Here is a 26672-nt window from a genome sequence, read left to right as displayed (position 1 = left end):
TGAGACTGAGTCCCCCCCCACCTTGGGCTCCTGCTGAGCGGGGAGTCTGCTCCCCCCTCCCTTTGTCCCTCCCCCCACTCATGCACTCTCTAAAATAAATAAATAAATCTTAGGAAAAAAAGAAAGAAAGAAAGAATGTCAGGTGTTAGAAAATGAGCAGCCAAAATATATAGGAAATAATTCCACCTTCTGCCTCCAAGGTGAAAGACTGGGAAGGACACAATTCAGTCCTACATACCGCTGTCCAAATCAAAGAGTATGTATGTTTACTAAGTATCACGGGAAAACCCACACTGGACTATTGTCTTTAAACAAAATCAAAAGTGCTATCACTAGCTGTCACTCTAATACAGAGGACAAAAACGTTTTCTCATTTAAAAAATCATAATAAATATCAGTCCGTACTCAACAGAGAAACAGAACATTTTTAAAGGATTGGTATAAAAAAAATAAAAAAATAAAGGAATGGTATATTCTTGGGGGGTGGGGAGACAGGCCTCTTTCCTGCCATATTTCATAATCACATAATCTATTCTCAAGTAAATTTTTTTTTTTTTAAGATTTTATTTATTTATTTGACAGAGACAGCGAGAGCAGAAACACAAGCAGGGAGAGTGGGAGAGGGAGAAGCAGGCTTCCCGCTGAGCAGGGAGCCCGATGTGGGACTTGATCCCAGGACCCCGGGATCATGACCCGAGTGGAAGACAGACGCTTAACGACTGAGCCACCCAGGCGCCCCTCAAGTAAATCTTAAATGAGAACTCAGCTGGAGAGTGGAAGGACCAACAAACTTTATTTAACAGTAACTTTTAAAATGCACACTACTGGGGGCACCTGGCTGGCTCAGTCAGTCAAAAGAGCATGCAACTCTTGATCTGGAGGTTGTGAGTTCAAGCCCCATGGTTCGGTACTAAACAAAACAAAACAAAAACAGAAACAAAACAAAGCAATAATCTTAAAATGCACACCACTGGTTACAATAGAAACTGGGCAGAAATATCTAGTCTATGGTTCCCAAACAGTGCACTGAGGCAGCCAGAGCATCATAAGTCAAGTCATACAGGAGCCATGGGGTATCTTCAATTTGAGATAAACAGTAGCACCAACATCTGTCAGACACTGTACAAACTACTAGCTAAAAGAAGTTCAATTTCAACATTAGGTTGAGCGACATTCCTTTCAATGACATATCTTTGTGAAGTGGGATTTTGGGGAGTAGTTGCCACAATTTTTTTTTAAGTACCATGTGAAAATCAACATGAGACAAGAAATGAGAGGGGTAATGTCCAATCTGATTACAAAGTATTACTATGTATAGTATCCAGCAGGCACAGGCAAACCATTAACTTTAATTTAAGAGTGAAATAAAAATATTATTTTCTCTTTCAATTTATATGTATTTGTTTTCAAATGTCTACTAAACTGTCATGACATAAATACACATTAAGTTGTGGGAATCTAACAACATAACTTAAAAGCACATGGAACTATTAGGTATTTCCATTAGGCTGACACCACGTCTAAGAGCAGGATATATACAACAATGAGGCTGAAATAAAAAGTATTTTTAAGAAAGTATTTTATTTAAGAAAGTAAAAAGTTACGAAAGATGATTGGAACAAGTCAAAAGAAAGGACTCAGAAGCCAACTGGAAGATGCTCCCACTGGCCAAAAATTAATAAAATAATTGCAACGAACTAAAATATATCAAGTATATTTAAATCCATGAGTTCATAATGATACTCAATAAAAGTCACTGGTCACTCTGGAGGATGCTAGAGAACCATCTCATTATATAGAATAGCTGGTAAATAAAGGGGAAAAAATTTATTTTGAATTTCCTATACAAAGTGTTGATGCAACAAGTTTCTTTTGATCAAAACCTTCCAACTAATAAAGAAATGAAGGATTATCGCCAATTAACCAGCAATTTAAAAATGGATACTGGCAACGATTTTCAATGGCTGCTAAGATCTCACACAAAAAAAAGAAAGAAACCACCTTAATGTGCTCTCTGATAGATACACACACCAGCCTTGCAAAAATAAGCAAACAAAACCTTAATTGATTAAAACTCAAAAATCTATAGGGTATAAAATTTAATTTAGTTTCTTTAGTTAATACTTTGCAAAAAAAAGAGAGGGGAAGGAGGGAGAGTGGGAGAGTGAATATAAATATTAAGAGACTTAAGACCAAGAATGAGAAGACAAGCCACAGACTGGAAGAAAATATTCATAAAAGACTACACTATAATAAAGGACTGTTAAGTACAAAGAACTCTTGAAACTCAACAATAAGAAAACAAACCAATTTAAAAATCAGCAAAAGACAAGAAGACACCAAAGAAGATATATAAATGACAAACATGGAAAATGCTCCATATCATGTCACTAGGGAACTGTAAATTGATGAACCTGATAAAACAAATCTAGATTTTTAAAAAATTATTTTGCTTTAGGGGTGCCTGGGTGGCTCAGTCAGTTAAATGTCTGCCTTCGACTCGGGTCATGATCTCAGGGTTCTGGGATCAAGCCCTGCATCGGGCTCCCTGCTCAGTGGGGAGCCTGCTTCTCCCTCTGCCCCTCTCCCTGTTCATGGTCTGTTTCTCTCTCTCATATAAATAAATAAAATCTTTTAAAAAATTATTTTTCTTTAAAAAAATGTTCTTGTAACTACATATGGGGATGGATGTTCATTAGGCTTCTTGTGATCATTTTGCAATGTATACAAATATGGAATCACTACATTGTACACCTGAAATAAATATAATGTTATATATCACTTATACCTCAATTTAAAAAAACTACCAAAAAAAAAAACCATACCTATTAGAATGCCCAAAATCCAAAACACTGACAAAACCAAATGTTGGTAAGGGTATGGAGCAAAAGGAATTCTTATTCAGTGGTGGTGGGAATGCAAAATGGCAGTCACTTTGGAAAACAGCTTGGCAGTTTCCAATAAAACTAAAGCAATCACACTCCATTGGTGTTTTGGTATTTACCGAAATGAGTTGAGAGAACTTACGAACACACAAAAACATATACATAAGATGTTTACGGCAGCTGGGGCACCTGGGGGCTCAGTTGACTAAGCACTGGACTCTTGGTTTCAGCTCAGGTCATGATCATGCTCAGCATGGGGTCTGCTTGGGATTCTCTCTCCCCTCTCCACCCCCCCCCCCCTTCCCCCCTGTCCCCCCCCCCCCCCCCCCGTTTACATGCACACACTATCTTTTTCTTTCCTTCTCTCTCTTAAAAAAAAAAAAAAAAAAAGATGTTTATGGCAGCTAACTTAAGAGAATTACATTTATTCATAATTGCCAAAACTTAAAAGCAACCAAGATATCCTTTGGTAAGTGAACGGATAAACTATGGTACATCCAGACAACAGAATTCAGTGCTAAAAATAAATGAGTAAAATCTTAAATGGAGGAAAAATTTTAAGTGCCTACTACTAAGTGAAAGAAGCCAATCTAAGAAGGCTACATACTGTACGGATTCCTATTAGACATTCTGGAAAAGGTAAAACTATGGAAACTGCTAAAAGGTCAATGGTTGCTATGGCTGGTGGAGGAGGCAGGGAAGGAAGAACAGGCAGGGCACAAAGGACTTTTAGGGCAGTGAAAACACTGTGTGATACCATAATGACAGATACATGTCATTACGTATTTGTCCAAACCCAGAAAATGTACAACACCAAGAGTGGGCTTTAATATAACTATGGACTGGGTGATTATGATGTGTCAACGTAGGGTCATCAAGCATAACATGTACCACTCTGGTGGGGGGGGCGGTGGGGTGGGGTGCTGATAATGGGGGGAGGCTATGCATGTGTGGGGGCAGGGGATATATGGGAAATCTTTCTATCTTCTGCTCAATTTTGCTCTGAACCTAAAACTGCTTTAAATTTTCTTTAAAAAAAAAAAAAAGTAATGTTAGGAAAACCTGAGGAAGCTAAATTTAATGTCATAATATACTCTTTAATATACAGTTAAAAGTATATTAATACTGAAATACCAAATAAGAGTATTATTTATATTCAGTAAATACCAAATAAGAGTATAAATATATATGAGATACACATTTAAGACTATAATATACTCATAATATACCTTTTCTTAAAATGCTAAACTTAAGTTGAAAAACTTAGATGGTATCTGCTGCTTTTCAACTGTTTGTTACCATACTAGTAGGATAACAAAATGGACTTCAATGAGCCTTTTCTCCAGTTTTATATTCACACTTGTTTCCCATAATTTTCCTAAGCAGAAAGTCAAAGTTCTTGATTCACTATTTCAACTTTGGAAGAAACTACTTAAAATTACCAACATCTTAAAATTACATCTATAATTTATGAATCTTCCTTACAAAGTCTTCTTCCCAGTATAGGGAAGGGGAGTTTTCTTTCCTCATCTTCCCCAGATCTCTTTTTTCTCTTTAGTAGCTCCTTATCCAACTATATTTATCTAAAGGCACCCATCACTGGCAAGTTGGTGAAACATTCTTACTTACAAAAAGGTTAAGAGGAAAGTCCTGGTCACACAACACTGTTTCTATAACTGACAAACACACCCCATTTTTAAACAATGGCAATAGTATGCAGTTTTATTCTCAACCTGTCACAATATCTGCCTCTCAATTTTTAGTGCTTTTGAATTAATTTAATGTTCAATTCATAATGAACTGCCATACTTCATTACATCATGGTATTAGCTCTGAAAGCAATTCCAAATGAGTTTTACTAGTATTTTTGTTTTCAATAACCTTTATGTAAAAGCTTCACTTTTAAGTATTTATACAACTTTTCAAGGCAACCAGTTTTAAGGACTTCACTCAAATATAAATAGGCCTAGTACCTGGCACACAGCAAGTGCTCAACAAATACAGATTCCCTCACTCCATGTATTACAACTGTTTAGAATAGTGGGGTGCTTGTGTAGCTCAGTTGGTTGGGCGGCCAGCTCTTGATTTTGGCTCAGGTCATGATCTCAGGGTCATGAGACTGAGCTCTGCATTGGGCTCCTCGATTAGCCAGGAGTCTGCTTGGGATTCTTTCTCTCCCTCTCCCTCTGCGCCTCACCACTGCATGCTCTCTCTCCCTAAAATAAATAAATCTTTAAAAAAAAAAAAAAAAACAAAACCTGTTTAGAATAGGATGTATACACACTTAGGAGCACCTGGGTGGCTCAGTCGGCTGGGTGACCTACCCGTGATTTCAGCTCAGGTCGTGATCTCAGGGCCATAGAATCCAGCCCTGTGTCGGGCTCCGGGCTCAGTGTGGAGTCTGCTTGAGATTCTCTCTCTCCCTCTGCCCCTCCTCCTGCTATGCATGCACACTCTCTCTCTTTAAAATAAATAAAATCTTTTTTAAAAGTATACATATTTATACATAAAACATGTCTGCAAGAACATAAAAGAAATGCTATTCCTTTGGTAGTATCTTTTAATGGCTGAGAAAAACACAATTGTATTATATCACCCAGGCCCCCTTCTCTCTGTAAGGAAACTGGGAAATATCCTGATGGAGAGAGAATTTGGTAAATAGGAAGTATATGGGCTCTGGAGTCTGAGAGATGATCTGGATTCAAATCTTAGCTCTGTCTGGAACATAGCTATGGGTTTTAACTGAATGCCATCACCTTTCAGGGACCAAATTTCCTTATCCGTACAAAGCAATGTTGACATCTGGCAAGGCATTGCCAAGATTAAATAAAATGAAATCCTTCATATCCAGTAGGTACTCAGTAAGCAGTAATATTAGCCAATATTTAATTGTGCTAAAAAAGCAAGAGCATAAAGATGTCTGGACAAAGCTTGAGATTTTCTAAACTGTATTTCTCCCCCTTACAAGACTATGAAAAACGAAACTTTTTCTGCCTTTTCTCTTTGATTGTCCATTTGAAAACCCTTCAAAAAATCTTAAGTACATTTTTAAAACATCATAAATTCTTTCATAGTTTTATTACAAATCATTAACATTTTTTAAAAGATTTTGAGAGAGACAGTAAGCACAAATGCACAAGCAGGGGGCAGGGGGGAGGGAGAGAGAGAAAATCTCAAGCAGACTCCCTGCCAAGCACCAAGCCCAACATAGAACTCGATCTCATGACCCTGAGATCATGACCTGAGCTGAAAGCAAGAGTCAGATGCTTAACTGACTGAGCCACCCAGGCACCCCATCATAAACAAATTTAAAAAGCCACGAAGAAACTTGGGAAAAAAATACTGGCACTAGATATGGCAAATATATATATTTTTTTAATTATTTATTTGAGAGAGAGTGCACAAACGGGGGCGGGGGAGGGAGAGAGAAATCCAGCAGACGCCACACTGAGTGCAGAGCCTGTCACAGGGCTCAATCTCACAACCCTGAGACCACGACCTGAGCTGAAATCAAGAATCGGACACCCAACTGAGCCACCCAGGCGCCCCCTAGAACATGACAAATACTTTATAAAATTTTCTTTAAAAAAAAAAAAAGATAGAACGTATAAACACAAAATACACAAAAAAGACATTTTAAAAATGGAGGTGCCTGGGTGGCTCAATTAAGCATCTGACTCTTGATTTTGGCTCAGGTCATCATCTCAGGGTTGTGAGATCAAGCCCCACATCAGGCTCCATGCTCAGGGGGGAATCTGCCTAAGATTCTCTCTCTCTCCCTCTCCCTCCATCCCTCCCCCCCCACTCTCTCTTGCTCTCTAAAATAAATAAATAAATCTTTTTTTAAAAGATATTTTAAAAATGAAGGAATAGGAAATTAAAGAGATACTCTTTTTCAACCACAAATTTTCTGAAGATGAACAAGTCTAATACCCAATAATGGAAAGGTGAAGACACTACTGGTAAAAGTGTAAACTGATACATTTAAAAGGGCAATTTAGCAAAACCTATCAAAAACTAATATTCTCACCTTGCAATTCCACTGTCAAAACCTTATCCTTGAATACACAAAGTAAGCAAAAATGTAATTAAAGGGTGCTTATTGTAGTGTTTACTAACAGCCAGAAAACCTTTATTTATATTGCATCTCTTTAAGCACCTAAAATCCTTGAAAAATAAAGCACTGAGAAAGAGAATATACTGACCCACTGTATGCTACATGAAATATGAAATTCACTTGAACTATACTAATACAGGTAGCCTAAAAACAAGTGTAGTATGATAAATAGATGGAGTAATGTTGGCAAAATGCTGGCACAAGAAACTGCAAAAGCAACTGAAAACTGTCAGAATCAACTTTTCCAGAACACCAGAAACTAACCAAAAGCTTGTAGCAATCCAAGGGGTACTGATTCAAGAAAAACAGCTAAATCTTGGTAAGAACATAGAGCTTTGTGGCATTTAACTTACTCTCGTCCTATCCTGGGCTCCCCAGCTCAGTGGTGGCTGTGAAAACAACAGCCCACATTCCTAGTACTGGTAGAGCGAAACAAACCTCATTTACAAACAAACTGAAATCATTTGTTTTACCAATCTAATGGCTCCCTGGAAGATGTGTGAAAAAGTCTTGCTTTAACTCACCTAATGCTGCTAACTCAAACTTCCCCCAAGCTAAAGCCACTACTACAGGACACAAAGGATGTTTGTTAAAAACATATACAAGCAGACATTTTCAGCGCTTGCTGCCTGACACAATGAATAACAGTTGGTGCAAACAAACTGACAAAAACCTTGGGAAGAAAGGCTGGGCAATGAGATATTTTGAGAAATAAGGACCTTGAACAGCTTCAACAGATTTCTGGGAATCTAGGACACAACATGTATGCCTAGGGCTGTGCACACGCCCAGGAATTTTGCCAGCTGTTGGTTGACAGTTTTTTTCTTTCAGGACTTTAATATGTCATCCCACCACCTCCTGGCCTCTTATGGTTTCTGCTAAGAAGTCGGAACAGTCAGCTGTTAAATGATACTGAGGATTCCTTGTATGTGAGGAGTCACTTCACTCCTGCTTCTTTCAAGATTCTCTCTTTGTCTTTGTCTTTCAACTGTTTGATTAAGATTCTCGGCGTGGATTTCGCTGAGTTTATCCTACCCAAGAAGTCCCTAGACTCTCACTTCTGGGTGAGCTTGACCTCTATACAAACAGTAAATTAAGGCTAACCAGAGTTGTAAAGTGGCTGAGTGCTCAGGGAATAAAATATTCCAACATAAGCATAACAGCCTTCTGAAGACACTGGGAGACGTTTTTGGTACCAAATGTTTAAGGAAATATCTGTCCAATCATTAGCTGACAGAACACAGACACAAACTTCAATGGGCACACATGACAAAGAATGTATACTTTACAAAACTAGTTCAGAAAAGTTCTTAAACAAACTAACAACAGCTACAACAAGCAGCCACATCTCTGGGGAAAGAGGAGCCTAATTTCCACAGCTACCATATTGTAATACTCAAAATGTCCAATTTCAACAAAAATTACATGCATGTAAAGAAACAAGAAGGAAGAGCCCATACACAGGAGAAAAGATCAATCACTAGAAACTCTCCCTAAGGAATCCCAGACATTATACTTACTGGACAACGACTTTTAATCTGTTTTAAGTATGTTCAAAAACAAAAGGAAATTACGTCTAAAGAACTAAAGGAAAGCATAAGAACTCTGTCTCACCAGATGAAGAATATTAATAAAGAGATAGAAATTATTTTTAAAACAATCAAATAGAAATCCTGGAGTTAAAAAGTATAACTGAAATGAAAAATTCACTGCACAGACTCAACAGCAGATCTGAGAAGGCAGGACAAAGAACCAGTGATCTTAAAGATAGGTCAACTGAAATATATCAGCCTGGGGATTGGACATTAAAATTAATGGAGAAAATATAAGAGAGCCTAAGAGATTTGTGGGATACCATCTGGCACACCAAGCATAATGGCAGTCCCAAAAGGAGAGGAGAGAGAGGAAAGAGCAGAAATATTTGAAGAAATAGTGGCTAAAAATGTCTCAAACTTAATGAAATATATTAATCTATATATCCAAGAAGTTCACCAAACTCCAAGCAGAAGAAATTCAATGAAATTCACGCTGAGGCACATCTTCATCAAACAGTTCAAAGACAGAGAGTCTTGAAAGAAGCAAGAAGGAAGTGACTCATCACATACAAGGGATCCTCACAATATCATTAACAGCTGACTTCTCATCAGAAACCATAAAGGCCAGAAGGCAGTGGAATGACATAATCAAAGTATTGGAAGGAAAAAACACTGTCGACTGAGAATCTTTATCTTGTAAAATTATCGTTCAAAATTGAACGAAAAAAATACATTCTCAGAGGAAGAAAATCTGAATGAATTCATTGCTAATGGATCTATCCTACAAGAAATGCTAAAGTGAGTCCTTCATGCTGAAATGAAAAGGACACTAGACAGTAATTAACTTGAATCCACATGTAGAAATAAAGAACACTGGTAAAAATAACTACATAGGTAAATATAAAAGACATATCAATTTCAAAAGACAGTATAAATGTATTTTCCAGGGCACCTGGGTGGCTCAGTCAGTTAAGTGTCTCACTTCAGCTGAGGTCATGATCTCAGGGTCCTGGGATCAAGCCCTGCATTGGGCTCCCTGCTCAGCCAGGAGTCTGCTTGTCCCTCTCCCTCTGCCTCTGCCCCAACTTGTGCACGCATGCGTGCTCTCTCTCTCAAATAAAATCTTTAAAAAATTTTTTTAAATGTATTTTTTGTTTGTATCTCTTTTCTCCTTTCTGATTTGAATGACAACTGCATAAAGCAACAATTTCAAATCAGATGGGCATACAATGTATAAAGACACAACTTGTGACAAAAGCACCATAAGGGTGAGTGGAGCTATAGGAGTACAGTTTTTATACACTATTGAAATTAAATTGGTATTAACCTGAACCAGACTATTACAAATTAAAATATTAATTGTAATCCCAGGGCAACCACTAAGAAATAACTCAAAAATATATAGTAAATAAGATATAAGGTATTAAAATACACTGCAAAGAAACATAGAAAGTAGTAATGGAAGAACTGAAGAATAAAAAAGATATAAAATATATAGAAGACAAACCACAATAGGCCTGAAGTTCCTCCTAATCAGTAATTACTTTAAAGGTAAATAAGTTAAATTCCCAAAATGAAAAGGCAGATAGTGGCAAAACTTTTTTTTTTTTTTTTTAAAAGATCCAACTATATGTTGCCCACAGGAGACTCAAGTTCTAATAGACAAGTTGAAAGTAAAAGGGTGGGGGTGCCTGGGTGGCTCAGTCAGCTGAGCGTCTGCCTTTGCCTTGGGTCATGATCCCACAGTCCTGGGACTGAACCCTGCATCAGGGTCCCTGCTCAGCACGGAGTCTGCTTCTCCCTCTCTGTCTGACCCTCCCCACTGCTCGTGCTCTCATGTGCTCTTTCTCTCTCAAATGAATAAATAAAAAATCTTTAAAAATTAAATTTAAAAAAGAAAGTAAAAGGATGGAAAAAGATACTTCATGCAATCAGTAACCAAAAGAGAGCTGGGATGACTGACTATACTAATACCAAACAAAATAAACTTTAGGACAAAATTTATTACAAGAGACAAAGAATATTACATAATAATAAAAGGGTAGGTGTGTCAACAAGATAACAATTAAAAATGTATACGCACCTAATAACATACCCCTAAAAGACATGGAACAAAAACCTGACTAAATTGAAAGGAGAAACATTTCAACAATAGTTGAAGACTTCAATATCCCCCTTTTGATAATGGACAGACCAACTAGACAGAACACCAAAAAGGAAAGAGAAGACTTGAACAATACTTTAAACAAACTAGACCTAACAGACATCTACAGAACACTCCACTCAACAACAGCATAAAAAAACAGATTCATCTCAAGTGCATTGGAACATTCTTCAACACAGATCATATGTTAGGCCACAAACAAACCTGAATAAAGTTTACAAGATTAAAAGCACACAAAGTTATGTTCTCTGACCACAATGAAATGACACTGAAAATCAATAATAGAAAAAATGTTTTAATTAAAAAATATGCAGAAATATTAACAAACATTTAACAGAACATCTGACAAACTATGGATAGAAGGCAACTGATAAAGGGCATCAGTGACAAACCCATACTTAACATTACAGTTAATGGTGAAAGACTGCAAGCTTTCCTCCTAAGACCAGGAACAAGACAAAGAGGTTTGCCCCTGCCACTTCTATTCAACACTGAGCTGGAAGTTCAAGCAATGGCAATTATGAAAAAAAATTAATTAATAAAATGCATGCAGGGGCGCATGGGTGGCTCAACTGGTTAAGCATCTGCCTTCAGCTCAGGTCATGATCTCCGGGTCCTGGGATCAAGCCCCCATCGGGCTCCCTGCTCAGCGGGGAGTCTGCTCCCTCTCCCCCCTGCCCCCGCTCATGTGCATGCTCTCTCTCCGTTATACAAATAAATAAAATCTTTAAAATAAAATAAAATGCATTCACATTGGAAAGGAAGAAGTAAAACTGTCTCCATTCACAGATGACATGATCTTACACAGAAAACCCGTAAGAATATACTAGAAGGGCGCCTGGGTGGCTCAGTTGGTTAAGCGACTGCCTTCAGCTCAGGTCATGATCCTGGAGTCCCAGGATCGAGTCCCATGTCGGGCTCCCCGCTCGGTGGGGAGTCTGCTTCTCCCTCTAACCCTTACCCCTCTCATGCTCTCTCTCACTCTCTCTCTCTCCAATAAATAAATAAAATCTTTAAAAAATATATATATATATTAGGAAATTATTAGAGCTAATGAGGTTAACAAAATTATAGGATACAAGATGAAGACAGAAAATAAACTACATATCCACACACTAGAACCAAACATTCCAAAAATGAAATTAAAGAAAAAAAAAAAATTCCATTTGCAAGGGTAAAAGGTACAACATAGAGATTACAGCCTTTTCACAGATTGGAAGTAGCAAAGTATTGCTGTAACTCAAAGGGATATACAGACTCAATGTAAACTCTTATCAAATTTCAACAATCTCTTTTGCAGAAATGGAAAAGTTGATCCTCAGTTTAATGTGGAATTGCAACGGGCCCTAAATAGCCACACACAAAAAATAAAAAGAACAGAGTTGGAAGACTCACACTTCCTGATTTCAAAAGGTACTACAAAACTAGAGTAACCAAAACAATGTGGTACTGGCATTAGTATAAACATATAGACCTATAGAATCGATTTGAGAGTCCAGAAATAAACCCAAACATCTATGGTCAACTGATTGTCAACAAGGGTATCAAGACTATTCAATGGGAAAAGAATGGTCATTTCAACAGATGGGGACGAAACAACTGGATTTCCACATGCAAGAAAATGGACCCGTACCTCAGAACAAAAGTTCACTCAAAATGAATCAACACCCAAATATAAACACTAAAACCAAAAAACTTTTAGAAGAGAGTATAGCGTGAATTTTCAGCCTTGGATTTGACAATGAATTCTTAGATATGACACGAAATCATGAGTAACAAAAGAAAAAAATTGAAAAACTGTATTTCATCAAAATTTAAAAATTTTGTACATCAGAGGGTATTATCAAGAAAGTAAAAAGGGAACCTAAAGAATGGAAGAAAATATTTGCACATCATATTCTGATAAGGGTCTAACATCCAGAATATATAAAGGAACTCTTAAAACTCAACAACAAAAAGACAACCACCCAATTTTAGGGGTTTAGGGCAAAGAACTTGAATAGATATTTTTCCAAAGAAGATAGACAAATGGCCAACAAGCACATGAAAAGATGGTCATCATCATCAAATCAAACCCACCATGAGATACCAATTCACACCCACTAGAACAGCTAAAATTTTAAAAGCCAGAAAATAACAAGTGTTGGTGAAGATGTGGAGATATCACAATCCTTACACTGCATAATGAAATGGTGCAGTTGCTTTGGGAAACAGTTTGGCAGTTCTTCAAAATGTTAAAACATAAGAGTAGCCATATGATCCAGCAATTCTATTCCTTGGTATACACCTAGGAGCAACATACATCCATACAAAAACTTGCACATGAATATTCATATCAGCATTATTCACAAAAGCCATAAAGTAGAAACAACTCAAATAGTCACCAACTGATCAATGGATAAACAAAACATGGTGTAACCAGGCAATGAAAGATTATTTGGCAGTAAAAAGACATGAAGTCCTGACATATGCTATAATATGGATAAACCCTGAAAACATTATACTGAATAAAGGAAGTCAGTCACAAATGATCATATATGTGATTCCATGTATATGAAATGTCCAGAAGAGGCAAATCCAGAGACAGGAGATGATCAGTGGCTGCTAATGGGTCGGAAGAGAGGGAATGGTGAGTGATTGATAATGAGTAAAAGGTTTCTTTTTTGAGGTAATGAAAACGTTCTAGAGTTGACTGTGGAAATGGCTGCACAATTCTGTGAATATACTAAAAACCACTGAATTGTACACTTTAAGAGGATGAATTTTACATTATATAAAGTACATTTCAATTAAACTGTCATAAGAAAAAAGCAGGTTCAAGTCTTTGCCATGTTAAAAATCACTCTCTTAACCCTTTTTACCATCTAACACCTCTTTCCATTCTTCTCTTCACAGCTAAGATTTGTTTATTCTTAAACTAATCCACATTTACTTTCTTCACTCTCTGATCTCCCATTAACTTCTCAATTCAAAGAAACTAGCTCCTTCCCCAAATGGCAGCATTAGGTAGAATGTTACAAACTTGCTCTTACTTAGTTATCAAATTCAACAGACTCCTAATAATCCTTGTCTTATTCAACTTCTCAAAGCATTTGAAGTATCGCTTCCTTTTTAAAAAAATTTTTATTTTTTTCTGGAGTTGGTTGTGAAGGATAGCTTTCTTTTGAAATGATTCCATTTTGGCTTCTATGACATTTTCTCATGATTTCTCTGCATCTCTAAACACATAGGAATTTCCCTTTCCAGGTCTTCTTCCTCAATTTGGCTTTAAATGTTCTCCACTGGGGCGCCTGAGTGGCTCAGTCGTTAAGCGTCTGCCTTCGGCTCAGGTCGTGATCCCAGGGTCCTGGGATCGAGCCCCACATTGGGCTCCCTGCTCCACGGGGAAGCCTGCTTCTCCCTCTCCCACTCCCCCTGCTTGTGCTCCCCCTCTCGCTATGTCTCTTTCTGTCAAATAAATAAATAAAATTTTTAAATAAATAAATAAATGTTCTCCATTGTCTATTTTCAGAACTAGTCTCCATCAGTAAACTCTTCCTACATGGTATCACGTAAATCAAAGGTTTCAGCTACTACCTATAATATAGCCTGCTGACTCTCATAGCAAGACCTCTCTCTTCAACTCCAAACCCACACCAACTCTGTAGCTAATGTTTCCACCTGGATGTTTCATAGACAACTCCCACTCGATATATCCAAAAGCTAAAATACTTTTACTCCCCAAGCTTGCACCTCTTCCTCTGTCTCAGTGCAGAGTTGACCCTTGAACAACATGGGTTTGAGCTGTGTGGGGCTACTCAGATGTGGTCTTTTTTTCAATAAATACAGTACTGTACTGTAAACATACTTTTTCTTCCTTATGATTTCAGTAACATTTTCTTTTCTCTAGCTTTACTGTAAGAATACATATAATACATATAACATATAAAATATGTGTTAATTGACTTTATGTTATCTGTAGGGCTTCCAGTCAACAGTAGTTGAGTAGTTAAGTTTTGGGGGTGGTTAAAAGTTATACATGGATTTTAGACTGCAAGAGGGGTCAGCACCCCTAACCCCCACATTGTTCAAGGGTCAACTGTACTCTACCATTGTCTATTCAATGACCCAAGTTAAAATCCAATTGTAACTGAATCCTATGGATCCTACCTTCTAAATGTTTTTGTACTGTTTGTACTGTACTGTTAACCTACCCCTTTGTATCTCCACAACTCTTAGTTTAGGGCCTTGTCATCTCAATTATTACAAAAACTCCTAACCAGTCTTTCTGCACCCTGCCTCATCTTCCCTCCATCCCTTCTGAAATCTGCACTCTACAATACCAGAATGATCTTTCTAAGAGGAAAACCTTATCATGACTCTTTCCTGATTAAAATTCATAAACTCTATTATTACCTATAGGGAAAAATTCTAGAATCCTTAGAATGTCATGCAATACTCAAGGACCGATCTGTGCAGCCTCATGTGCTACTTACCACCATAAACCCAATGTTAAAGTTGCAGAGAACAACTTCCAGCTCTGCAAAGTGTTCCATGCTCTCTCTAATCACATCCAGCATTCCTTCTGCCTTAAGTTCGTTTCCCTCATTTTCTTTTTAAAATTTTATTTATTTCTTTGACAGAGAGCGAGAGAGCACAAGCAGGGGGAACTGCAGAGGGAGAGGGAGAAACAGACTTCCTGCTGAGCAGGGAGCCCAATGTTGGGCTTGAACCCAGGACCCTGGGATCATGACCTGAGTGCTTAACCAACTGAGCCACCCAGGCGCCCCTTGTTTCCCTCATTTTCTGCCTCAGTCATGCCTAAACCTTCAAGTTTAAGGACAAAGCATTAAGTACCTAATGTGACACACAGCAGGGAGTTAAAATGGGCTGAGCTGGCTTAGGCTTCTGTTTTCTTTATCCTGTCTCAGTGACTTGTATTTGCTTCCAAGATAAAAGTTGAAACTACTTCAACTGTGCGTGTAAGACTATCCATAATTTGGCCCCTGCCTACTAGCTACACCTGCAGATCCTACAACTCATTATGGAGGCTTAGACTCCTGTGCTTCTGCTCACACTGTTCCTTCAACCTAAATGCCTATCCTTACTGTTTTCATCCCCTCCTATACATATTTTCCTTACCACCGCCACCTTCCTCAATCTCTCCTTCTCTTCCCTTAGGAAACTGATCACTATCTCCTTTGTACACCCTCTATACCCCCATACTTTCTCTCCAAAGTAATCTTAAAAACATATTGTACTTGAGAACAGTTCAAGTAAGAGATAAAGCCTTATCACCCAGAAAGCAGGGTCACTGCCTAATCCATCTGTAAGTCCTCTTCACCTGGCATAGTACCTGCTATAGAGTAACTCCTCTATACTAACTAAATGACCTGCATTCTTCCTCGTTCCTTCCACATATACGAACTTAAGTTTCTATCAGGAATTTTCTTTCAAAAAAGAAAGAACACACTTTTGGGTTATGTTCAAGCCCAATCTCCCCTGGCCAAGCAAACATCTGTGCAAATACAAGTGTACAAATTAAAGTTAATATTCATTTTCTGATAACACTTCTAGTTTCCTAAATTAGATCTAAAATGAGAGATACTATTTTGAAGAGAGCAAATTATGTCATATTGCTTCAAGATACTTTGTTCAAAGAATTACTTCTCAGTGGTTCCTGTTAAACTAGTCTACCCCACTTAAATCTATGGGTCACTCAGAAAAGTGGGAACCACTCTAACTTCCTTCCTACCTCTCCTACTGCCAGTACAGTTTACAGCAATTACTCATTTTCAGAAACACTCAGAAAGGAACTATCAAATCACCAAGACAACTAGGAAGGCGTCAAGTGAGGTTACTTTTATTACTCACAGTCCCATTTTTTCATTTAGAAGTGCTGCCTCCATAATCACCAAACCAAAAGTGAGCTTGCTCCTTATCACCACTTAAATACTTTATGAATAACTGCCAAGTATGATGGAATGCTACGGAAAGTGCTGCAGCATGTGAACATGCCCACTCCACTCTACAAACCATTCAGTGAAAGCTTTTCTAATGAGGCTAGATGGTGGGTGAACTGCACGTCCAAACGACTGTACTTCTACAATACACATTCAAAATATCTCGAGTTAACATTTTAATTATTTTCAAGAACTCTACTAGGCCTTAGAGGAAACAAGCTGCTTGGTCAAGAGAGAGGCTCTGAAGTAATGAATCCCAAAACTCGAAACACCGTAATTATTTCAGGTTAAGACTTGGGGTGTGGAATATTTTGTAAAACCTGTTTCACTCTCATAACGATAAATTTTTAAAAAGAAAAAAAGGTGACCTCAATAAGAACATTTTGGCACAAGCATACTTGAAAATGAGTTGTAAAAAGAATTCTCAACTCCAGGATCTGTTCGTCCATCCTGAACGAAAGACCGCAGCACCCAAAGGAGCCCCACTGCTTCCGTGCCAGCGGTGGGAAACATCAAGAACCAAAAGGTCCACTGGGCAAGTCCTGGAGACGGGTAAATATTCCGGGTGCGATTTTAAAAAAATAGTTATTATATAAAAGATAGAGTCCCCTCTCCTCCTTTCCGGTGCCCAAGAGCTGCCCTAAGGCCTGGAGACTCAAGTGGGGAGGGGCCCGGTTCCCGACTCTCCTCCTCCGGACCCCGAGAGCACCAAATCACAAATGCGGATGCCACGAGGGAAGCCCGGCCGGCAAGTGGGAGGAACGGCCGGCAACGGGGCGAGAACTGGGGAGAAGCCTGCCCGGGATGAACCCGCACTCGGGGCAGCCACGCCCCCCACCCCCAACTCCAGCTCCGCGCGCGGAGAGTGCCCAGCCCCGCAAGATGCCTGACAGACGCCGCTGCGAGGTGGGTGCGCAGAGAGCTCCCCGGGCACGCGAGGGGCACCGCTACGACCCCCGCACGCCACCCCTGACCGCCACTGACCTGTGCCTGCCGCCGCGCGACAACCCGCCCCCGCCGCAGCCGCCGCCTCCGCCTCCTCGCGCTCACGGTACCGCCGCAGCCACCGTAGACGCCTCCTGCGCTGCGCCCCTAGCCGGCCTCGGGCGCCCCATTCCCACCCCGCCCCAGCCTCCGCCTGTTTACAATGATTGGGACAGAACGCGACGAGCCGGCCCAACGCGCACGCGCATTCCCTCCTCCCGCCGCTGCCGGCTTCCCGGGTCCTCCTCTCTGTGCTGACGGCTAAAGCCGTCAAGGGCAAACGCCCTGTGCCCTCGCGCGCAGCACGCTGGGAGGCGTAGTTCTCGGACGCCCATCGCCCAGTTTACGTGAGGGCCCTTCGTCGAGGAAGGACACTACAACACCCAGGAAGCACCGTGATTCCTTCGGCCCAGAAGCTCGCTGAGGAGACTGAGGGAGCGCGCGAGAGAATGCGCCGCGCTAGTGCTCAGCGGGCGCCTGCGCAGTTCCTGGTCTTGGGGGACTGGGTGGGATGTAACACCTACCCCGAGCAAGTTAACAGTGAAGACTGCTGGAAGGCATCGCCTGCGGTGGTCTTGAGAAAGGAAAGAGCTTTCCTCTCCACGTTCTAGCCGGCTGCTCCTCAGCTCCCGAAGTGCAGATCTTTTGTGCCAGCAGGCTTCGGTCGTCCTAACCAGTTAAACCAGCCTAGGAGGCCGGCCCAGCCTGCCGCTGGGTGGGGCATCTTCCCGGCCTTGGACTGGGTGGGGAATCTTTTGCTTGGGGTGGGGACTTTTGCTGTGGGCTTTCGTTAAAGGAAGCGCCTAGGGCCTCGGAGGAGAAACTTGCATAGAACTCTGTGTCGGGAGCCTGCTGAGAATTCCTAAAATGGGTGTTGACAAGGGCCAGCCCCTGGTTCGAGCTGGGGTGCGGGGCTGTCTTCCACCGCCCTCTCTGGCTCAATAATTGCAAAGGAACACCTGAAATAGAACTGTCCAGCCGCATGTTTAGGTTGCAGAAATAACTGAATCGTGGGAAAGGCTGAAAATAACTAAATTCCCCCCAGGAATCCTAAGCAAAACTTGAAGAATTTTTCTGCTACTACATGGCTCGAAATCGGGTCTTTTGAAGTGTTCTTGTTTTATAAAAGTTGGCTGATTATTAGGGGAAAAATATGATTTGGGATAAATGCCCTTCCCAATTACTTCCATTCCTACGTGCAATACTCTCTTTAGAACTTCATTGTATAATGTAGATTAACCTACGTAATCCGTCCTACTCTCAGATAAGCTGACAGATCTGACAATAGGTCTCTTCCTTGTACACGTTTTCTACTCAGCCCCCTAAGCCTGACTTTGAGGAGCCTCCTACAATTAGATACCAACATGGTCTGTGGTAGCCATTGTTTTCTGACTGCTTGAGAAGCTTTCTCTTTAACCCCTCTGGCAACAGAAGAGTGTCCTCTGACCCACTGAGATGGGCATGTCACAATGCCAGTTAATAATACTCTTCTTCTAGCAACACTAATTGGGCCAAGGGATAGGCACTGACCTGAGTTGGGCATTATTGAGCCCTTGCTTGAAATCGCTATGTGGACACAGAAAAGGGAGGGGGAAAAAAGCTTTTTATTGAGGTAACTGCTGATGGCCATGTTCTTCACAACATAAAGTCTTTTCTGCAGTAGCAATAAATGAGGCCAAAACCGGAAGGGAGGGTGGGATGGGAAGGGAGAGAAAGCAAGAGCTGACAGCATGAAGACTGGTTTCAGTTTCAGAGGCCAAGGTTTGTACAGCTTTAAAAGCACTCTTTAAGTGCTTTGAGCACTTAAATTACCAATTATTAGCATGTTCAATATTAGCTTTAAAAAGGAAGGAAATTCTAATACATGTAATACAAAAATCATAAGCACTGAAAGGATAAATTGACAATTTATTGTGGTTGGAGGTTTCAAATTCCTGTCTCAGCAATGAACAAGAGAGAAAGTCAAGATGGGTATAGAAGACCCGCATTACAGTATCAACCAACTTGAAATATTTGACATATGCAGAAAACTCCAACAATAGCAGAATACACATTCTTTTCAAACAAATGAAACATTGTCCAGAATAGATCATACAATAAGCCACAAAACAAATCTCTATAAATTTTAAAGGACTGAAAACATACAAGATATGTTCTCTTTCTATAGTGGAATTAAATTAGCAAAAACAAAAATCTGAGAAACCCCCAAATATCTGGAAATGAACACATTTCTAAATAACCCATGGGCCAAAGAAGAAGTCACAAGGAAAATTAGAAAACATCTGGACCTGATGGAAACAAAAATATATCAAATTTAAGGGAAGCAGCCAAAACTGTACTTAGAGGGAAATTAATAGCAATAAGTGCTTACATTAGAAGGAAGACAATAATCTAAGCTTCTATCTCAAGAAGGTAGCAAAAGAGGAGTGAATCAAACCTAAATTAAGTAGAAATAAGGAAATAGGATAAAAATAGGAATCAATGAATCTAAACCAAAAGGAAAGAGAGAAAAGGACCCAAGAGCTGGCTCTTTGAAAAGATTGAATTGATAAAACTTTAGCTCGACTAAGAAAAAAAGGACATAAATTACCAAAATGAGAAATGAAGAGGGACAACACTATAGACCTTACAAAAATGAAAAGTATTATAAGGGAATATTATGAACATCATAATCCTGATAATTTTAAAAATAGCTGAAAATGGAGGCATTCCTGGAGAGAACAAATTACCAAAACTAAAGAAAAAAGTAAAAAATCTGAATAGACATATGAGGGTAAAAAACTTGAATTGGTAAATATAAATCTCACAAGGAAAAACCCAGGTCAAATGTCTTCACTGGTGAATTTTCCCTTAAAATATTTGATATTTTAAGGGAAAAAAAAATAATACCAAATCTATTAATCCCCATTTAGAAAATAGATGAGTAAGGAACACTCCCCAATTCATTTTGAGGCCAATATCACCCTGGTAACAAAACCAACAACATCACAAAAAAAGAGAATATCCTTCATGAATTGTACACTTTAAAAGGGTCAATTTTATGGTACATGAATTATATCTCAATAATACTGTTATTTTTTTTAAAGATACGAGAACTGGATTAAATATTCTAAAGACAACCCCACGCTTGGATGAACAGAGTAGAAAGATCCAGTGTCGGGACGCCTGGGTGGCTCAGTCGTTAAGCGTCTGCCTTCAGCTCAGGTCATGATCCCAAGGTCCTGGGATCAAGGCCTGCATTGGGCTCCCTGCTCCATGGGAAGCCTGCTTCTCCCTCTCCCACCCGCCCTGCTTGTGTTCCCTCTCTCACTGTGTCTCTCTCTATCAAATAAATAAAATCTTTAAAAAAAAAAAAAAAGAAAGATCCAGTGTCTGTTGCCTGTATCCTTGGGACTGGCACCTAAACAGTTCACTGGTCATAGCACTGTTACATAGTTGAAATTTCTTATTTCTTATTATTAAATATATATTTAATAATATAATAAAATGTTATAGTTTTACAGATCATATAAAAGATACACTATTTAGAGCTCATGACAAAAACAGATGTCAGAACTATATGAGTTCACATTTACTCTTTGCAACAATTTACCCCACAACTCTGCCTTTAAACTATTCTGCTGCTTTTGAAGTTACAGTCAGTTGGTGGGTTAGGTGGAGGTTAGACTCACCCGGGGCAGTTGAGATGGCTGAGCTTCTCTCTGCAGTGATCTCTCATCTTCCAAAGGCTAGTTTGTATTCTCAGCACACAAACAATTTTTAAGTGTTTGCAGGTCATTTACTGATGCCCCATTGGTCAAAGCAAGTCATATGCCACGCTCCAGATTCAAGGGATGAAGAAATAGACTCCACCTACACGGAGGCACTGGAAAGAATTTGTGGCCATTTATTTGCAATCTATGACAAGAATTCTTGAATCTCCTTGGTTCCTGCAGGAATGACTTTATAACCTCCAAGGTCTGTAAGTTAGTGTGAATTGGCACCTTTTGATTGAAATGATCATAAATCAAATGTAAATATAAACTGCATTCTAGTATCTTCCCTCCAGTCCTCTCTAATCCTAAAGATTTTCTAGGAGTAAATAAACTACAAAGCTGATTCAGATAAAAATTTTACCTTACAAGCGTCCATCTGATATAGCAAAATTTTTTCCATTTCCATTATATGCCACTTCATGTAATCATTTCTAGGGGGAGAAATGGTAAAATTTGTGTCATAATTTAAAGTATAACATTTGTTTTTTAAAGTTATCAGTGATAACACTGCGGTTATTTAGAATAATAATAATTTGGATCATGAGTTTATGGATCATAGTTTTGGTCTAGATAAACCTAAACATCTAAAAGTATTCCTCCGTTTCCTTGTGACCTGGGACGGAGAACTGCCCTCCCCCCAGCTCATTGCACTCCCTACCTCCTCCCCCAGCCCCTCCTTCTGGGAGCTGTAAGTAATACATCTTGTGGTTTTACTTTCTTTCTTTGTGTTAAAATTGCAGCTTCAGGGGTACCTGGATGGCTCAGTAGGTTGCGTGTTGGACCCTTGGTTTTGACTCAGGTCATGATATCAGGGTAGTGAGATCCAGCCCCACGAGTTGGGCTCCGTGCTCAGCAGGGAGTCTGCTGAAGATTCTCCCCCTCCTTCTCCCTCTGTCCCTCCCCCCATTTGGGAGCACCCATGCACACTCTCTCTAAAAATTTTTTAAAAACAATAAAACAATAAACTGTGCCTTCAGTCAAAAGGACCCCCAGGTTTTCTCTTTCCCAAAGTGGGAGCTCAAATGCTGAGGGAGTTACCTGCCAACGCTGTGTGGGTGGCTTGTGCCTCTTCACTCAGCAGGTCATAATCTGCATATTCTTTATTTAATACACCAGCTATGGGCCCCCCAACACACCTTACATATTTTAAAGTATCTTTTTTCTATGCTGACAATTCAGACTTGGTTTGACCAAGTACAGATTACAAATCATTCTACCCCAGGGGCGCCTGGGTGGCTCAGTTGGTTAAGCGACTGCCTTCGGCTCAGGTCATGATCCTGGAGTCCCTGGATTGAGTCCCGCATTGGGCTCTCTGCTCGGCAGGGAGCCTGCTTCTCCCTCTGACCCTCCCCCCTCTCCTGTGCTCTCTCTCTCTCTCTCTCATTCTCTCTGTCTCAAATAAATAAATAAAATCTTTAAAAAAAAAAAAAAACAAATCATTCTACCCCAGAATATTGAAGAATATTCCTAGCTTCTAGTATTGCTGTGGAAAAATCCAATACTATTCTGATTTTTGATCCTTTGTGAACAAACCATCAAAAACCTTAAATTTTCTTCTTTAAGAAAAAAATACTTTTATGGGGCGCCTGGGTGGCTCAGTTGGTTAAGAGACTGCCTTCGGCTCAGGTCATGATCCTGGAGTCCCTGGATCAAGTCCCGCATCTGCGGGGCTCCCTGCTTGGCAGGGAGTCTGCTTCTCCCTCTGACCCTCCCCGCTCTCATGTGCTCTCTCTCATTCTCTGTCTCTCAAATAAATAAATAAAATCTTTAAAAAAAAAAGAAAAGAAAAAATACTTTTAAATTCTCTATTTTGCCCTTGGTTTTATGAAATTTCAGAATGATAGGTCTTGAGCTGGGATTAGTTTTATTCTTTTGTGGGTTAGGACCTTTCAGTCCGGAAACCCATGCATTTCAGTTGTGGGACCTTTTCATGGATTATCTCATTGATGACTTTTTTCCCCATCCACTTCTCTCTTCTGTATTTCTGTAATTCCTGTAATTTGCTCTTGAATCCTTATAATGCTCTTCTACTTTTATCGTCTTTTATCTCCTATTTTCTGTCTCTTTGTCTTTTTACTTAAATTTCTTCAAATATTTTTTCAACCTATGTATTAGGGTTTTCATTTGGTTTCATAGTTTAATTTCTTTTAATTTTTTTCTCTTAATTTTTTTATATAGCATCCTGTCTATTCTTGGGTGTAATAACCTATCTTTTCTTCCTGCGCCTATCAGTGACACATATGTTGAAGTTTTCTTCTCCTTGCATAATCTCTGATTCTTCTCAGGTTGTGATTTGATGGTTTTGTGACCATTGTTTGTGTTTGTTTGGGTCTCTGCTTTTCATATGAGAGATTTTCCTTAAGTGTGCAGTGACTCTTGGCTATCTCACTATATTTGAAAGTGTGAAACTAAAAAGCTTGTATATGTATGTGGGGCTTGGGACTTGTGGACCTCGTTCCCTCTTGGGGGGTCTGGTTGGGCTATTTTGTTAAGTGTGTCAACCTACTGGTTTCTCCTAAAAGATGTTTCCCCCAGAGGAGTTAACTAACCTTATTGTGGTAATCATTTTGCCATGGATACATGTATGAAATCATCATGTTATATACCTTAAACTTAACATGTATGTCAATAATATCTCAATAAAACTGGAAATAAGTAAATTCTTGTAAAAAAAAAGGAAAGGACCCTTTTTTCTTTGACATGTGGGGTGTGGCAGTGGAGACACGTCCTTCTTGGATCTCTGACTGTAGGTACCCTAATTGACCGATGGTCCCAGATGATGTATTCCAGATGCATCACTGCATTCTTCCCAAGGCTGCACTTCCCACATTGGCTGCTCCCCAGTCAGTGACTAAGAGTGGCAGGAGTACTAAGGCAAGCCCATTCTTGCAAGATGCAGGATTCCTCTCCTGGGTGTATTTGACTTGAAAATGCCCATAGTCTTGCCAGAACTTTCTTAGAACTGCATTGTAGTTACGGCCATTTCTTCATTCTTCCTTTTTTCCTTCCTTCCTCTCTTCCCTCCTTCCTTCCCTCCCTCCCTCCTTTACAGGGGTCATACCTGTATCATGACTGATAGCTCTTCCAGTCTCCTCATTTTCTCTCATAGTTGTTTCCCCTAATAAATCTCTTGCATGTGTTGTCCCATACTGGCATGTACGTCTCAGAGGACTCAGACTATTGCAAATGGCACAGAAATTGGAGTCTGAGGAACAGATGGAAAGATGAGATTTGGGATTTATTGACTTACAACTTGGCAGATGTTGAAAATGCTATCCTGAGTGGTAGGTGGGCACAGATACTCCTGGCACAAGATTGTGACCCAGTTGCTAAAGACTTTACCCGTGGTGAGCTGGAAAAATTTCCAGGGAGAGGAGAACAGTCTTGCAGATAAAATGATTCAGGAATTTGAGAAATATAAGGAGAACCATGTCTTCCATGACAGTTGAATTAGATGGTTGCTGATAAATTGTATTAATACCCTGCAGGGGAATAATTAGAGCCTGAGCACCATTAATAAGCAGTTAATGGCCAAGAGTCATAGTAGCGCACAAAAAGGTCCTTATCTTTTGCAGTAGAAGAGTGGACACAGATGAGCTCCAGGATGTTTGAATTCTCAGCCAAAGGCAAGTCTGCTATGCTAAGGTCAAAGTCCTGGTTAGGAAAACCTGGGACTCTGAAATATGGAATAAAGACAAATGGATGTATGCCATTGAGGATGTTAACTCTGTAGACACCTCTTAACCCTATGACTTCCAAATGTTCCACCCTTCCCTCGTATCAGCTGATATTTCTGCCATGCTAGAAATCACTACATAATACCAGCATACTCCTCAGGAGCTGCTCCCACCACCCATCCTGGGAGCCAGGGCAATCACCTGGATGGGCACATGCTGGGCCTGATAATGGAGGAAAGAGACTCCACCAAAAGAGTTGCTTGAATTGACTGGTAAAAGGAATAGGGCAAACCTGATGCTCAGGCAACAATTAATTAGAAGCTTGCAAAAAACCAATGACCAACATTCAGTGAAGCAGAAATGTCTGAGTTTCCCTGGCACATGGTAGGGGGAAGAATAGAAGGGTTGAGGGAAGCAGGCGTGTTGGAATGGATATATGATGGGTGACCAGAAGACCCACCAGAGGATTATGGTCCACAGGAGGGTCCCAGGACACACCAGTCAGCAAGGCCATTAGAGATGTGCTTGTTAGAGGGGCACCAGCATCACTTAGGGGTTCAGCAAGAGTTTCTGCAAGTCAGGGATGATGGTAGGAAAGCACAGAGCCAAGTTATCAATGCTCTTTAGCAAGATGGGGCCCCAGAGCAATAGAGGCCAGGTGGGAGGCTGCAGTTACTATAGTGACCAGTAAGGTCCAAGGAGTTCAGCTGGGGTGACTGTGGGATGATCTTTCCCCACAGACACCAAATTAACACGTAAATGTACTATCACCCAGACCATACCACTCTGACATGTCCGCAAGGAGAAGAGAAATACTGTCAAAAACTTTGCAAGAATTTGTACACACAACGAACAGGTATAATTAGACTAGGTAAATGGGCACAAATTTGGAATCTGACAGAATTGAGTTTGAATGTTAACTCTAATTCCTACTGTACATCAGAATCAGCAATTCTTCCTTAAAGAGCCAGATAGTAAGTTTGTTAGATTTCCTTGGGCTCTGTGGTCTTTGTTAGAACTACTCAATTCTGCTGCTGTAACTCAAAAGCAGCCATAGGCAATATGTACCTAAGTGAGTGTGGCTATGTTCCAAAAATTCTTTATTTAGAAAAACATGTGAAGGACTGGATTTGGCCCATGGACTGTACTCTGCTGACCTCTGTTCTATGAATGTATTTTCTTAACTCAATTGTCCAAGGTCATTTGCAAAAACAGCCCTAATGCTAACTACTTTGTAAGGTTGTTCTGGCCCTTATATGAAATAATATGATAGCTCTTAAAAGTTCTCATCACAAACAAAAAAATTTGTAACTATGTCTGGTGATGGGTCTAATAACTAGACTTACTATACGAATCATTTTGCAATGTATACAAATAGCAAATCATGTTGTATACCTGAAATAATGTAATGTTATATGTCAACTACATAAAAATAAAATAAAATTCCTATTTTAAGCTGGAAAAAAAAAAATGAACCAAGGCAGTGAAATGCTTCCCAAAGTCAGATATATTTGGGGTTGAGTCTGGGATTTGTCACTACTTACAGATGACCCTTGGGGAAGTTTCTAAACCTCTCTAAACTCTATGGTCTGGTTGGATTGGACAAAGCCTGA

The 26672-nt window shown here is 39.7% G+C and overlaps 1 protein-coding gene across 4 annotated transcripts in view; it reads right to left on the bottom strand.

The window, feature by feature from the left end:
• RALBP1 (ralA binding protein 1) overlaps positions 1 to 21350 on the bottom strand; it is a 66478-nt gene extending 45128 nt beyond the window's left edge. The window contains exon 1 of one of the 4 annotated variants that reach the window (XM_021689471.2): positions 21299 to 21350. The gene's annotated coding sequence lies outside the window, so the exon portion shown is untranslated. Of the gene's footprint in view, positions 1 to 17627; positions 17756 to 18151; positions 18306 to 21298 lie in introns of those variants that run through there. The other 3 variants (XM_021689473.2, XM_021689469.2, XM_021689470.2) reach the window with 3 other exon arrangements.
• Positions 21351 to 26672: the final 5322 nt, after the last annotated feature.

Source organism: Neomonachus schauinslandi, chromosome 14 (assembly GCF_002201575.2).
Source record: "Neomonachus schauinslandi chromosome 14, ASM220157v2, whole genome shotgun sequence".
NCBI lineage: Eukaryota > Metazoa > Chordata > Mammalia > Carnivora > Phocidae > Neomonachus > Neomonachus schauinslandi.
This window is presented reverse-complemented; position numbering and strand designations above follow the sequence as displayed.